The sequence below is a fragment of the Cynocephalus volans genome, chromosome 13 (assembly GCF_027409185.1).
Source record: "Cynocephalus volans isolate mCynVol1 chromosome 13, mCynVol1.pri, whole genome shotgun sequence".
In the NCBI taxonomy this organism is placed as follows: Eukaryota; Metazoa; Chordata; class Mammalia; order Dermoptera; family Cynocephalidae; genus Cynocephalus; species Cynocephalus volans.
The window spans coordinates 86,155,885-86,171,519 of record NC_084472.1 but is presented as its reverse complement, the minus strand read 5'-3'; positions in this window follow the sequence as shown (position 1 = coordinate 86,171,519).

Here is a 15,635-nt window from a genome sequence, read left to right as displayed (position 1 = left end):
AGTGACAGAATCCTTCTAAGGGGAATTGTAGAAATAACATTTTCTTTTTAAAACAACTTTCTCCATATAAGTAACATGTTACAAAAAGATATACTAAATTTGCCCCAATCCTAACCCTTACCGGGGTGGCAGTTTTGACACTATGGCTCCAGCACTAGTAATTAGATTAGATGTAAACTTTTAAGTACAACTCTATCTTCCACTTCCATCAAGGTTGCCCTGCTATGCATTGCTAGTCAATTCTTAAGAGTTCTTAGCCATAAGAAAGATAACTCATGGTTAGTATGCAAGGTAGTACATTTACCTGGTCTGGTTTAACTATAGCCCTGTGAGCTATTATGAATATGCTACACGACCTTTTAAAAATCACATCCATTCTATGAATCAAGGCTTGTCATGATTATTTTTAGTAATTACATGGCCCTGATATAGGATCATCAGTAAGGCATTCATCTCAATGACCTTGTACTTATTTAAATGCCTTCCTGTATGATTTTTAAATATGCAGACTTGATGAATGTAGCCCTTCCCCTACTATGTGTAGGGACCAAGCAGGACCCTGAGATTTGAGGCACATGAATCTTCTGTTGACCTCCATTCTCACATCAGCTGCAGATCAGAGGGATCTTAGGAGTCCTATGAGCTCACCTCAAGACAGCCTTGGCAGAGGTCTCTACCTCCCCAGCAACAACCAGCTGGGAGCCCCAGAATCCTGTCTCCTCTTTGTAAGTCCCTTAACTCTCCTCCTTTCCACATCACTCAAAGCCTTGGCACCACAAACTATCTTAGAACCATAGGCCTAATCTCATCTGATCCCCTATTACTCATTAAGTCTATCACCACACAAAGCTATGGTCATCTGGTTTAACTCATGTGATGTACCTCATCTTCTGCCTCTGTCCAACTCTAGAAACTCATCCAGTGAGCCCCCTGGAACTCATGGTCAATTATGAGCAAAATACCTTGCACCTCATGCTCTCCTCTGATTATTCTTGTCATTCTCTTATCTCCTCTGTGAACTCTGTTTCCTCTGCAGCTCTCTTAAGTTGTAGTGTGAGTCTCCCCTGGCCCCCACATACCTTGTACCACTTGGTTTTTACGTGCCCTGAGCATCTTCCTTGCTCTTTTGACACTTTCAAATCATTCCGAAAAATGTAGCTTTGAATCTTATGTCACTAGGCAATCCACCTCTACCTTGGTGGTTGGAATTACCCATCAGTATTTGGGTCACTCTACCTCATTCCTTGAATGTTCTAGCTTCCAGGGCCATGGTAACTCCCTCCAACACCAATCCTTCCATAACTCTTGGTGATTGTTATATCTAAAGTCAATGCACTCCCGTCTCTGGTCAACTCCCCCCAGCTGTGCCCTTGGTCCCACCTCCTTTCTCTTTCTCAGTGACTTGCTCCAGCAATTCTCCTCCCACCACCTCTTCAGCATCAATCGTTCCTTCTTTTTTTTTACCAGGCCATTGCCACTATCCTATAGATATCCTGTTATTAACTCCCATACGGAAAAAAAAAAAATCTTTATTGACTGACTATTTCCTCCAGCCACTGCCTCATTTCTCTTCTTCTCTTTATGAGAAAACTTGTTAGAAAAGTTTTTAGCCTAATTGTTTATGACTTTTCTTTTCTTATTCTCCCTCTAACTCTTAAGTGTTGATCTTAGGAGCAAGGATCTTTGGGAAAGAGATAAACCTGAAACTTAAGGCAATCAATGAAATTCCATCAAATTTCATAGAGTGTTTCTCAAACTCATGAAACTAACTTGCACTAATATCCAAAAGACTGAGAATGATAAATGCTTGTGAGGTTGCAGAGAAAAAAAATTCTCATACACTGTTGGTGGGACTGCAGAATGGTGCAGCCTTTATGGAAAATGCTATGGAGTTTCCTCAAACAATTGCAGATAGATCTACTATATGACACAGCTATCCCACTGCAGGGAATATACCTGGAGGAATGGAAATCATCATACCAAAAGGATACCTGTACTCCCATGTTTGTTGCAGCACTGATTACAATAGCCAAGAGTTGGAACCAGCCCAGATGTCCACCATCAGATGTGTGGATAAGGAAACTGTGGTACATCTACACAATGGAATACTACTCTGCTACAAAAAAGAATGAAATACTACCATTTGCAACAACATGGATGGACTTAGAGAAAACTGTATTAAGTGAAACAAGTCAGACACAGAAAAAGAAATACCACATGTTCTCACTTATTTGTGGGAGCTAAAAATAAAAAAAATAAATGAATATACAAACAAATAAAGGGTAGGGGGTGAAGAAGACACAAGAATCACAACAATTCCTTGAATTTATTAGACAAATGAACAGATATGATGTAGTGGGGGGGAGGAGAGACAGAGAGGGGGGAAAGAGAAATGGGAAAGGGATACGAAAATCAATTACAATGTATATTGAGAAGTTAAAATTAAATAAATAAATAAAAGGAAACCCTAAAAAAAAAAAAAAAGGTTTGCTTTGTGATAAAGTAACTAACCAATCATACACCTCTACTGAAACTGCTTTCTATGAGGATTACTAGTGACCTCCACCTCAGTAAAATCAACAGTTAATTTTTAATACTTGTCTCAGTTGACCTGTCAGCTTTGGACAGTTGACATCTCTTTCTTCCTTAAAACATTTTCTTGACTGGACTTCCAGGACACCATGCTTTTCTGGTTTTCTTCCTGCTTCTCTGGTCTCTTCTTCTTTTTCTCTTTTGCTGTTTCTCCTCATCTCTTGGTTTGCAAAGGTTAGAGTTCCCCAGTGCTCAATCTCTTCTTTTTTCTATCTACACTCAGATATCACCCTTATTTTCAGGCAGTAAAAACCACTTGGGGCATATGGGCAAGCATAGTAATAAGGCACGTTTTTAAAAGTATTGTGAGATTGTATTTTGGGCACCTTTCCACCTTATCTGGTCCTTATGCCCCATATTAACTGTCCTAAACTTGCATGTTTCAGAAGCCCACGGTTTCAAATTATCCTCACCAAAGTATACCACCAGGCTTAGCCTCCTTAACATTACCTAGATTTTGATACTTCTCCATTCCCCCCTCCCTCATAATAAATATCTTGAATCACTTTTTTTTTTTTTTTTTTTTTTGACATAAGACTTTTCTCTCCTTTAAACACTTGGGAAAATTAAAAGGCAAGGAGGTTCAGTCTATCAGCCAGCCAGGAAGCATTTCCAAACCTCATCGTTCCCCACTCAGTTTTTATTCCTCTGCACTGTGATGACTGAGCCTCAGGCCACTGTACCCTTAGATAGTGGATATCCTATCTAGACTCACACACTACATATTAGGATGAGCTAAAATGTTTGTTTGAAAGGATGCATTTGCATTATTACCAGAGACTAAACAAAGGATGTACCAACCACAAGAAATCACTAATTTTGTGATGCTCATTAATTATGGAAAGTCAGGAGATGACTATTTTAAGGTAAGCTAGATTTAAGGTACCAATGCTACATTTGTGTGGCTATAAGTTCACCATGGTTAAACTACTTATGATTCTACCTATAAAATGCTTTCTTTATATAATTGAAAGAGATATTGCTTTCTGCAAAAATGAGCTTGCAAGCACTCTGCTCTTTTACCAAAAATGCCTCCTCTATTAGTTTTCTATGATTGTTGTAACAAACTACCACAAACTTGATGGCATAAAACAGCATATATTTATTTTCATAGTTCTGAAAGCCAGAAATCTGAAATCACTTTTACTGGGCCCATGTCAATATTTCACCACCGCCATGTTCCTCCAGAGGCTACAGGGGAGAACCCATTTCTTGCCTCTTCTGTCTTCCAGTGGCTGCTGCCAGTCCTTCATTCCTTGGCTTGGGGCCACATCACTCATCTCTGCCTCCATGGTCACATTGACTTCTTCTCTGTATGTTTCTTTGTAAAATATCCCTTTGCTTCCTTTTTATAAGGATAATGTGGTTGCATTTAGGGTCCACCTGGATCATCAAGGATACTTTCCAAAAAAAAAAAAAAAAGGATACTTTCCCCATCTCAAGATCTTTAACTGAATCACACCTGCAAAGAATTTTTTTTTTTTTTTTTTTTTTTGGTGATACAAGGTAACAATCACAGATTTCCAGTGTTAGAATATGGATATCTTGGGGAGCCATTATTCAACCTCCCATGCCCCCCAATATTTCACCACAAATGCCAATAAATATCTGTAAATACTAAAACTCAAATGAAAAGAAAATTAACCTTACCTTATCAACATTTTTGTCATTGTTTAATTTATTTTAAACTTTGGATTTGTAAGTCTCTATGACTTATCTCACATATGCTTTATTTTGCCTATATATAGAATTGGGGTTATGATTCATTAATGATTAAATAGGAAATGTATAAAATCTGGAACTTTCAAAAGTTTATTTGTTGTTTTTTCTATTCCATATGTACGGCTTCTTATTCATAAGCATTACAGTACAATTCTAGAAATTTAATGAAAATGGACAAATACTATTACTCTATTTCAACTCTACAGTCCTGTATGAAAAATAATTTGCACGGTATTTTCAATTCTGTTATTACAATTTTTGCCACAAGAATGAGGTGCCAGATTTTTATTGTCTAATATATATTGAGAATTAGAATTGCCCTACCACCCTGACCTCTATCCATATTCTGCATTTTGATTTGATAACCTTTCTACTTTGTCTTCCTATTCATAGCTTTACTAAACTAAGAGGAACAGGTGAAATGTCCAGCCAGTAAATATACAGACTGGCAGAAGGTCAAGCTGCTAGAGGAAATGGCTAAATTTCACATAGGAATGTAAAATTCCAATGCCAGGACCTCATTCACATGTAAAAAATTAAATAAGAATGCAAAATAGCATAACTGAACCATTCCCCAAAATTGAATGAAAGAAATTTGACACATTTAACCCATCATGCATAAGGTTGTAATTTCCCAGCCTCACATGGAAATATCCTTGAAAGATTACTCGAGGTCACAATGTCAGTTTTCATTATCACTAAAGTGATATATACATATATTTGTATCTTAAGCCTTACATAAGGAAAGCTATTTTAGATCTGTCATCCTTCTTGGTTGATACAAAATCACAGATTGATTATGACTTTCTCCAGCTCTTTTCTGACAGTGTGTGCTGATGGACTCTTGGCAAAACTGCAGTTCATGACTAGCAAAGACTACAATTTTACTGAAAATATCTGAGTCACCATCAAACATTTTTTTCACATTTCCTTTTAAATTCAATATTTCCCTTAGAAGCATATATCCACCTATAGTAGGTTAGATCTGTTACTCTTTGTCACATTATGATTCTTAGTATATTTATAAGTAGGACAAGAGTGCCAGAAATTACCACCTAAATGTAGGGTAACTACCATATAGAAGTTAGATGCTAGTGAATGATTTAACTTAAAAATAAATCTCAATTTCCCCCTGATTTTGAAATACAGCAATTAAGGTTATTCTCTGACATATATTTTCAACAAATAAATAATCTTATATTCAACAAATCTGTGCATATCTGTGTATAAATGTTGCTTCCAATGCATTTTTAAAGATGGCGTTATACAAACCAATAAGCAGATAATAAACAGGTTTCTTCTGTGTCTTAATTTAGTATGCCTGTCACCTTTCTTCATGGGAAAATAGTTACATATGAATTAATTATAAGTTTTTCAATGCCTTCCATAAACATACATCTTTGAAGAGAGATCTGGTGGTCTTTTAAAAATATGCACATAGTAAGCATATTAAAGCATAAATATATTTTACCTGGTCAAGAGAAACTAATAAGATTTAAATTTCACCATCTTAAGGTAGTAGAACTTGAATGTACCAAAGCAACCCCTTATTTTTACAAGTAAAACAACTGAGTCTCTGAGCTAGCTGAACAGCTATGTAATTTTGTTTTACATCTTTTCAAAAGAAAACTAATATATGTCAGCAAAATAAAATAATCATTAAAAGAGAAAAATAACTTCTTTTAATTTTTAGGACATTACAGTGCTTCTTTCCTTTATATGTATTCCACTTAAAGTAACTTTACATTTTTATCATACCATGCTGAATTTCAGCAACATTTTGGGTCAAAACACTATATAATGGTGGAAGAAAGAGACATAGACATATTTGGAGGTAACTGGAGGGTGATAAGAAATTAAAGAAAGATTTGTCATTGTTGCTCTTTAATATGTTGTATTGTTTTTAAAATGTTTCTTTTAAAAATCTAGGGGAAGAATCCACTAGAGAAATAGAAGTTGAACATCAAGAAAAGGAAAATAATTACATTAGAAATTTCTTGAGAATATAGAAGGGATATAATTGAAGTTTATTTGGAGGATCTGGTCATGACCTGAGGGAATAAAATAGGATAGAGTGAGTTTGAATGCAAGATTAAGAATTGGCAGGTTCTTTTTTGAAATCATGGATAGCGAAATCCCATTTGTAAAACAAGACACATACATAAAATTATTCACCACGATCAAGTGGGATTCATCCCAGGGATGCAAGGTTGGTTCAACATACGCAAATCAATAAATGTGATACACCATATTAATAAACTCAAACACAAGGACCATAGGATCATCTCTATAGATGCTGAAAAAGCATTTGATAAAATTCAGCACTCATTCATGACAAAGACCCTCTATAAGTTAGGTATAGAGGGAAAATATCTCAACATAATTAAAGCCATATATGACAAACCCACTGCCAATATCATCCTGAATGGGAAAAAGCTGAAAGCTTTTCCTTTAAGAACAGGAACTAGACAAGGATGCCCACTCTCACCACTCCTATTCAACATAGTGTTGGAAGTATTAGCCAGAGCAATCAGAGAAGAGAAGGAAATAAAGGGCATCCAGATTGGAAAAGATGAAGTCAAACTGTCCCTGTTTGCAGATGACAAGATCCTATATATCAAACAGCCTAAAACCTCTACAAAAAAACTGTTGGAATTGATAAATGATTTCAGCACAGTAGCAGGATACAAAATCAACACACAAAAATCAGTAGCATTTCTTTTCTCCAATAGTGAACATGCAGAATGAGAAATCAAGAAAGACTTCCCATTTACAATAGCCACCAAAAAAATAAAATACTTAGGAATTGAGTTAACCAAGGATGTGAAAAATCTCTGTAATGAGAACTACAAACCACTGCTGAGAGAAATTAGAGAGGATACAAGAAGATGGAAAGATATCCCATGCTCTTGGATTGGAAGAATCAACATAGTGAAAATATCCATACTACCCAAAGTGATATACAAATTCAATGCAATCCCCATCAAAATTCCAAAGACATTTTTCTCAGAAATGGAAAGAACTATCCAGACATTTATATGGAATAATAAAAGACCACGTGTAGCCAAAGCAACGCTGAGCAAAAAAAATAAAGCTGGAGGCATAGCACTACCTGACTTTAAGCTGTACTACAAAGCTATAATAACCAAAACAGTATGGTACTGGCATAAAAACAGACACACTGACCAATGGAATAGAATAGAGAATCCAGAAATCAACCCACACACTTACTGCCATCTGATCTTTGACAAAGGCACCAAGCCTATTCACTGGGGAAGGGACTGCCTCTTCAGCAAATGGTGCTGGGATAACTGGATATCCATATGCAGGAGAATGAAACTAGACCCATACCTCTCACCGTATACTAAACTCAACTCAAAATGGATTAAGGATTTAAATATACACCCTGAAACAATAAAACTTCTTAAAGAAAACATAGGAGAAACACTTCAGGAAATATGTCTGGACACAGACTTCATGAATACAACCCCAAAAGCACAGGCAACCAAAGGAAAAATAAACAAATGGGATTATATCAAACTAAAAAGCTTCTGCACAGCAAAAGAAACAATTAACAGAGTTAAAAGACAACCAACAGAGTGGGAGAAAATATTTGCAAAATATACATCTGACAAAGGATTAATATCCAGAATATATAAGGAACTCAAACAACTTTACAAGAAAAAAACAAGCAACCCAATTAAAAAATGGGCAAAAGAGCTAAGTAGTCATGTCTCTAAGGAAGATATACAAATGGCCAACAGACATATGAAAAAATGCTCAACAATACTCAGCATCTGGGAAATGCAAATCAAAACCACACTGAGATACCATCTAACCCCAGTTAGGATGACTAAAATCTAAAAGACGCTGAACGATAAATGCTGGCGAGGTTGCGGAGAAAAAGAACTCTCATACATTGTTGGTGGGACTGCAAAATGGTGCAGCCTCTATGGAAAATGGTATGGAGGTTCCTCAAACAATTGCAGATAGATCTACCACATGACCCAGCTATCCCACTGCTGGGAATATACCCAGAGGAATGGAAATCATCAAGTCGAAGGTATACCTGTTCCCCAGTGTTCATTGCAGCACTCTTTACAATAGCCAAGAGTTGGAACTAGCCCAAATGTCCATCATCGGATGAGTGAATACGGAAAATGTGGTACATCTACACAATGGAATACTACTCAGCTATAAAAATGAATGAAATACTGCCATTTGCAACAACATGGATGTACCTTGAGAGAATTATATTAAGTGAACCGAGTCAGGCACAGAAAGAGAAATACCACATATTTTCACTTATTGGTCGGAGCTAAAAATTAATATATAAATTCACACACACACACACACACACACACACACACACACACACACACAAAACGGGGGGGTAAGAAGATATAACAACTACAATTACTTGAAGTTGATACAACAAGCAAAAAGAAAGGACATTGTTGGTGGGGAGGGAGGAGAGGGAGGAGGGAGGGAGGTTTTGGTAAGGGGCAACAATAATCAACCACAATGTACATCGACAAAATAAAATTTTTTTAAAAAAAGGACATAGCTGATGAAATGGAAGGAAGTAGACTAGTTAATGAAATGAAGGTCCTAATGAGGTCAAAAACAAACAAACAGAAAAAGATAAAGAACAGTCATACTTAAATATTCCACAAGTAAATCAGAAGGAAATCATGACATATTTAGGGAACATGCTGTAGAGCTAGCTAGGTATTTTGGTGATGGAACAGTACGGATGATAACAGGATTCTAGGTGTGGGCTGAGAAGATGACCTATTTGTGGTAAGGTGTCCTTCTGGAATTCCAACATCCTACCAGAGAAGTAGTAATTCTTACCTAAAATCTAATACCTGAAATTGACTGTTTTGAATTTTTTTCTTTACGTATTGGTACTCAGTGTACAATGACTTATGGATTTTAAGGTAAGAGCTAGTGTAAACAGAAAAGTAAAGACTATAGTATTTATTGAACTATAAAAAACAGAAATAGGAAAGACCTAGTCAACCAAACTCTCCAGTAAACCTTCCTTAAAGAGGAGCCAAATAGTTATCTGGTTATTGGAAAGAAAAGAGATCATTAATCGTAAAGACTTTGAGTTTTAGAACCTGAAGTAATTGGATTTCCTAAGCAACAAAGACAGGTTTATTCTTTGCCAAATGCCTTCACATATCATTTATTTTTCTTTTTTTTAAACTACATTTATAATTTCAAATGTAATATTCCAACAATTTATTTAACATCAGTTTGCCCTAAGATATAGAATTCTACCAGGACAAATAAAAAAATTAATGAGGCAAACTTTTAAAAAGGTGTCTGAAATCCTTGTCTTTATTTCATAGATCATACTTTGAAACATCCTTTGACTGAATGTTTTCTAAATACATTTAAAATTTAATAAAATCATGAATGCTTCATTTCCACGCAATATGCTAGAAACATTGTAATGTTAAATAGGAAAACATACACAAATTGCATCAATATTATTGACTTTTTCAATATAAAGCATATATATTTTTCTAAGATTTAGGAATAAAAGTTTTACAATGCTCTAGGTTTGACTGATTATTGACAGCTACACTAATATGCTCCAAAATCATTATTACATGAGTTTATATCACTTGTGAGCTGACTGGCATAAAGTTATATCATTATCATATGTGCTTATTATACTTCCAGCCAGCGCCCTATCAACTAGAAGGGCAGTGAAGCTGATATAACATAGCTTTGATTATGCTTGAACTATATTATTCATAACAGAAATTTCAGGCTTTGGTCAGCATAATCAATAAATTCATCATTGATATTATTTAAAAAAAGAAACAGACTAAATACGTGGAAAATTTAATAAAGGATTTTTTTTGAATTGGGTAAATAAAATAGAAGGTTTGTGTATATCTATTTGCAGATTTTGAATATAAACAAATAGATATGTAAAGGAAAATAGAATGAAAAAAATAAGAAAAAAAAAAAAAAAAAAACAGGGTTGAGTTTAGTACCTAAAATTGCATGCCTGAAAGCCCTCCACTATTGCACTGAGGGAGATAAAATTTTGACTCTCAATGTTTCACAGGAGCCAAGAGAAGAAGAAATCATACAAAGTTGCTGGAGCCAAGGTATCAACAAAAAAAAAACAGACTGGCTGAGCAAGAGTAGAACCCCTATCCTGGGATGAGATTCAGGAGCGCTTCCTTCTATAGGTTTTCTTAGGTGAACAAACATCCTTAACTGCAGTAATAACTGCATCTATGTTTTGTTGAGGACATACTGCATACTAACCTGTTCCTAAATGCTTGGTACACAAAACCTTATTTTGATCCTTATAACCACTTATAAGATGCATAATTATTATTAAGAAAGTGATGTGAGGCTCAAAGTGGATACCTAACTTTCCCAAGGTTGCATAATTAGAAATTAGAAGAAACAAGATTTAAACCAGGTATGTCTGACTTCAACCCTCTTTTCTTAACCAGTATCTGCACAATAAATACTGAATTCTATCCTACTGAACTATTTCTTATAAATATGTACAGAGCAGTGATTTTACACCAGAGCATAATTCCGGAATGTTAGGATAGTGTAGAGCAGAAGAGGAAACAACAGATGATGTCTAACTTCCTGATTGTCAGGAATAATCTATCGATCTTTTTGTTTTGCTTTGCTTGTTTTGATCTAAAGAAAGGGATCCCTATACAGACAGTTTTTGTTTTGCTTGTTATGATCTAAAGGAATGGATCCCTATAAATAGTTACTTTGTTTTGTTGTGGTTTTTTCCTCTTCAAACAGGTGGCGCTGATTAAGAGATAAAATTTCCTAACAAGTATATGGAATAAGGCTAATTTATGCTCAGTTAAAATCAGAACCATGTGCTGGACTGTCAACTGACATCACTCAAGAAAACTGAGAAAATTAACCATGATATAGCCTGAAGACAAAGTCAGACATTCCCAAGGCAGAAAGCCAGGCTCTTTCCCCCGTCCCAATGCAGTTACCTGGCCTACTTGGTTTCCACTACTCTGCTCTCTTTTTACATTGGCAGAGTCCTTTCCTCATGCCGGCTTTATTTAAAATTTCCTGGTTTTGACCCAATGACCAAGCTCCAGGGTTGCTCTATTCCTGATTTCTCATTTTATCACCCACTTACCTGACATTTCTCTGGTCCAGCCACAATGAGAAATGGGTTTTACCTTATCGTAGGTAAGGTAAAATTTTATTTGCTCTCATGACCTATGTGGGTGCAATCCACTCTGTGACTAATACTAGAAATACCATTAATTCAAATAGCTGAAGCACTTATGTTTCTCTACAAAAAAAAAGCCCTAACAAAGTTCCAAATGAGCCATTTAAGCTGCACCAACACAGTTGTGGGGAAAACAATGGTTTGACTTTGAAGTTATACTTTGAATTAATGCATATAAAACTGGATTTGTGCTAGTCTCACAAACACTGAATAAAGTTAATTTCCACACCTAAAGTAGTCATTTTAAGAAATGAGCACAATTTATTATTAAGCTATGAACAGGATAAACAAATACAAGCCACACACCTATGCACATATACACTAAAGTAGTTTATTTTTCTAAATTCAAATCTTGAGTCAGATTTTAAATAACTGTCTCTAATCAAAATCTGTCTTTGACATGCTCCCTCTTTATATTTTGGAAATTCCTTAGTGTTTTCAAGAGCTAATACTATACACTCTTCATCCTTGTTTTGTTCTCTGACTGCTAAAGTCTCCTATTGCTTCAAATACTTTTTGTCATTCTTCATCACAACTTGGCTATCCATGGTTCCACTCCCTAAGGATCAGTTAATACATGAGGTGACAATGGAAGATATAATCACAGGAGCTATGTGTATGAGATAGCTGGGTAATTTATTGCATCTCTTAGGTGCACTCTCAGAAAATGCCAAAGTGGTAACTAAGAATTTCAAATGCTTATATATATTCAAAAGATGTAGTTAAAAGAGATAATTTTTTGGTTAGAAAGGCCTTTAAGTAACTCTCATGTTACTTAAGTTCTTTTTAAACATAATGTTGATGTCCTCAAGGTATCTCCATTAGCTTTGAAGCTCTCAAATCATTCTTTATTGAAAAAAACAAGATGAAAAAAATTAGTATAATAATGTTTTCATTCTCACTGAATGTTTATTATAAATGAACACAAATAATCATACTAGTTACTTCAGATAATTTGATATGTATAAGGTAAATAAAAATCAGTATCCTCTTCAGAGGTTAGTATATGAACACATTAGTGTTATTTTAGAAATAGACCGGTCTTTAGACATACAGGTTATCAATATGTATGGATCTTATAACACTTTGAAGATCCAAAGAAGAAAATCCATTTTTCCAGCATCCCAGCATAATGAAAAGGACAATAATATTTTGCTATTTCTATCTATGTTGCATCTAAGGTCTGTACAAGTCAGTGAGATGACTAAGAATGCACTTTAAGGTACCTGTACTTTGAATTCTCGATTAATAAATACTTATGGTGCACATTTGCCAATATAATCTCCTAAGTTTATTGCACCACAATTGCCCTCAAGCAAGCTAGAGGGACTTAAATAAGTCCTTATCGTTAATTAAATTTTATTTCAGAAATGGTCACAAGGGAGCATATAGTTATATAAAATTAATAAACTCCATGAAAAGTGAGGAATATTGGGTGGAATTTAAACGACTAGAGATTAAGATTACCTGCAAAGGTGACTTAAAGGCTGAAGGGCTTTGGGATAGAGAAAAAGGAAAAAGGCTGAGGGGAGTCAGTCAGAGGAGCAAATGTCCTTACCAAGTGCAGAAGAACTGGAACAGCAGCAGTAAAGTGTGATTTAAGAGACTGAGTGTGAGCTACAGTAGCCCGAGACAGATGAGGGCTTTGAATGCTAGGCTAAAGACAAAACTTTATTCTTCAGGTTGAATGTACAACCTGAAGGACTTTGAGGGGAAAAAAAAAAGTGATATGATGAAAATGATGTCTTAGATTAGTTTGCATAGGAACCAGCAAAGTGTGTAGACCAAGAGATTAATCATGAAGCTATTTTTGACAGGGGTATTGAAATTTGTTTTAAAAGGTTGGGGTTGAATTAGACAGAAGCAATGATAAACTTTTCTTCAATTAGGAGAGAGAGTACAGTGAGGACTTTTTGAATTAAAAGATGATGTGATATATATTAAAGTTTATAGTGTTAGACAAAGACCCACATGCAAATAGCTTATAGACACTAAATAATATCATAAGGAGCATTCTGTGAAAAAAAAGCTAGGGCTGGAGTAATGAATTAATTCTATCTATCATTGCTTCCTTTCCTACATTGTTTCCATGTGATTTTCCCCCTATAAGATCAAAGTGCGAGTATATTTCCCTCAAAAATAAGATATTCCATCATTCGGCAACACTGCTATTAGAAGGTGCTATTTTAGATTTTTATGTCTCATACATTTTAAGGGATCAGGGGTAGTGAACTATATGAACTGTATTTTACTTATTGGAGCACTGCAAATTGCACTCTAATAAAATTCTATAATTCCTAATGTTATCATCCTTTAGTGAGAACAGACATCAATGAGTTTTAGTAACGAATTTAAAAAATAGGAATTGTGATTCTGAAAAAGCAGTAAGAAAATATGATGTTTTGAGAAAATTATCCTGTCTTTCAGGGACCCCTTTAATTTGTGACTGTGGGCTTTTTGTCAGTTCTTCTATAAGAGCCTGGGTAGCTTTTAGTTATGAAAAATGATGGAAAAGAAAAATCCTTAAATTATGAATTTGGGGAATTAAAATATTCTCATTCTATTAAAATTCAGATGTTATTTACAAGACTGATTATAAAATAAGAATATTCTTAAGTCTCTCTGTTTCTAAAAGTAGAAAGGTATAAATGCCAAAACACATTTAGTTGTGTGATTCAAATTTATATTCTTTTATGAGTGCTCTGAAAATCTAGAACTGTGTTGTCCAACATGACTTTTGTTGATATCTATTCTGTCCAATGGGGTAGCCATTTGCCACATTTTGGCTATTGAGCATTTAAAATGTGACAAGTGCAACCAGGAAGCTAAATTTGTAAATTTAGATAATTTTAATTAATTTAAATTTTAATAGTCACATGAAGCTAGTGGCTACTGTATTGGACAGTACAGGAGAGATGGAACAAGTGGGCATAGCCATTATAGCCGTGTGGCTCTGCCTGGGTTCTGAACTGGGCTTTGTGATCACTACTGGTACCTCCTGGGAATAAAAGAAAGAGTCCAAAACCCTAAATTGAACTAAATCTTCCTGCTCTTGCAACCACTTATTGTCAAATTAGCTTGCTTTTCCCTCAACCCACTTCCATTTTCAGGAGCATTCCAATCAGTAATTATCCTGTAGGCTTGCCCCTTCAGACAAGTCAGATAACCACAAATGAACAACGTCGTCTCCATGATTCAGAGCTAGAGTTTTTCAGGTCTTTCTGCTCTACCCCCACAGCCACTACCCTTGATTAGCTTGTCATTACTTATTTCTTAGAACTATTACTATAGTTTCCTGTTTTCCTGTCTTCATTTCTGAGGCTCGTTTTCCACCTTGCTTAATCCTTCTTCAAAACTGTTGCTCAATGGGTATTTCCCGAATGCAATTCTAGTGTTCTTACTGTTGTAAAATCCACTAGGGCTGCCTTTTGTTTTCTGGGGGAAAAATGGAATAAAAAGACAAAGTCCTCAGCACAGTTGTGGATGTAATTTTATGCTCTAGTTCTTTCATTTCCTGCCACTCTGCAACATTTGTTCTATGCTCCCTGAGCAAGTAACACTCTCCTGTCATCTTGATCTTGCTACATACTGGACATACAGGCTTCCCTTGCTATGTAGCTTGGGATGATTGCTACAGCCTCTTCTTCCCAGTCCTTGCCCCTCACCCCCTGTCTCCACTTTGAAACACACACACACCCCACAACACCACCATTTTAGTTATATACACCTATTGTGTTAAAGAATACCTTCTCCAAAAAATGTTCTTTAGCCCTCCAGGATGACTTGGGTACCTGCCTGTCCACTTCTAAGCACTATATTCTGGCTTCTATCATAGCTCCTACCACAATGAACTGAAATGCTTGTTAAATGTTCAGTTCCTCTCTAGCAGCCTGTGGGCAACTAGAAGACAGGAACTTAATCTTTCCTTCCTGCATCTCTGGTGTCTGAGACCATGTACCTAACTACCCAAGAATTGTTAAATCCATGAAGAAATGACAGAATGAGAACAGATTGAGACTGAGGATTCAGAGATAAAATGAAAATTAGAATAATCCAAAGATAA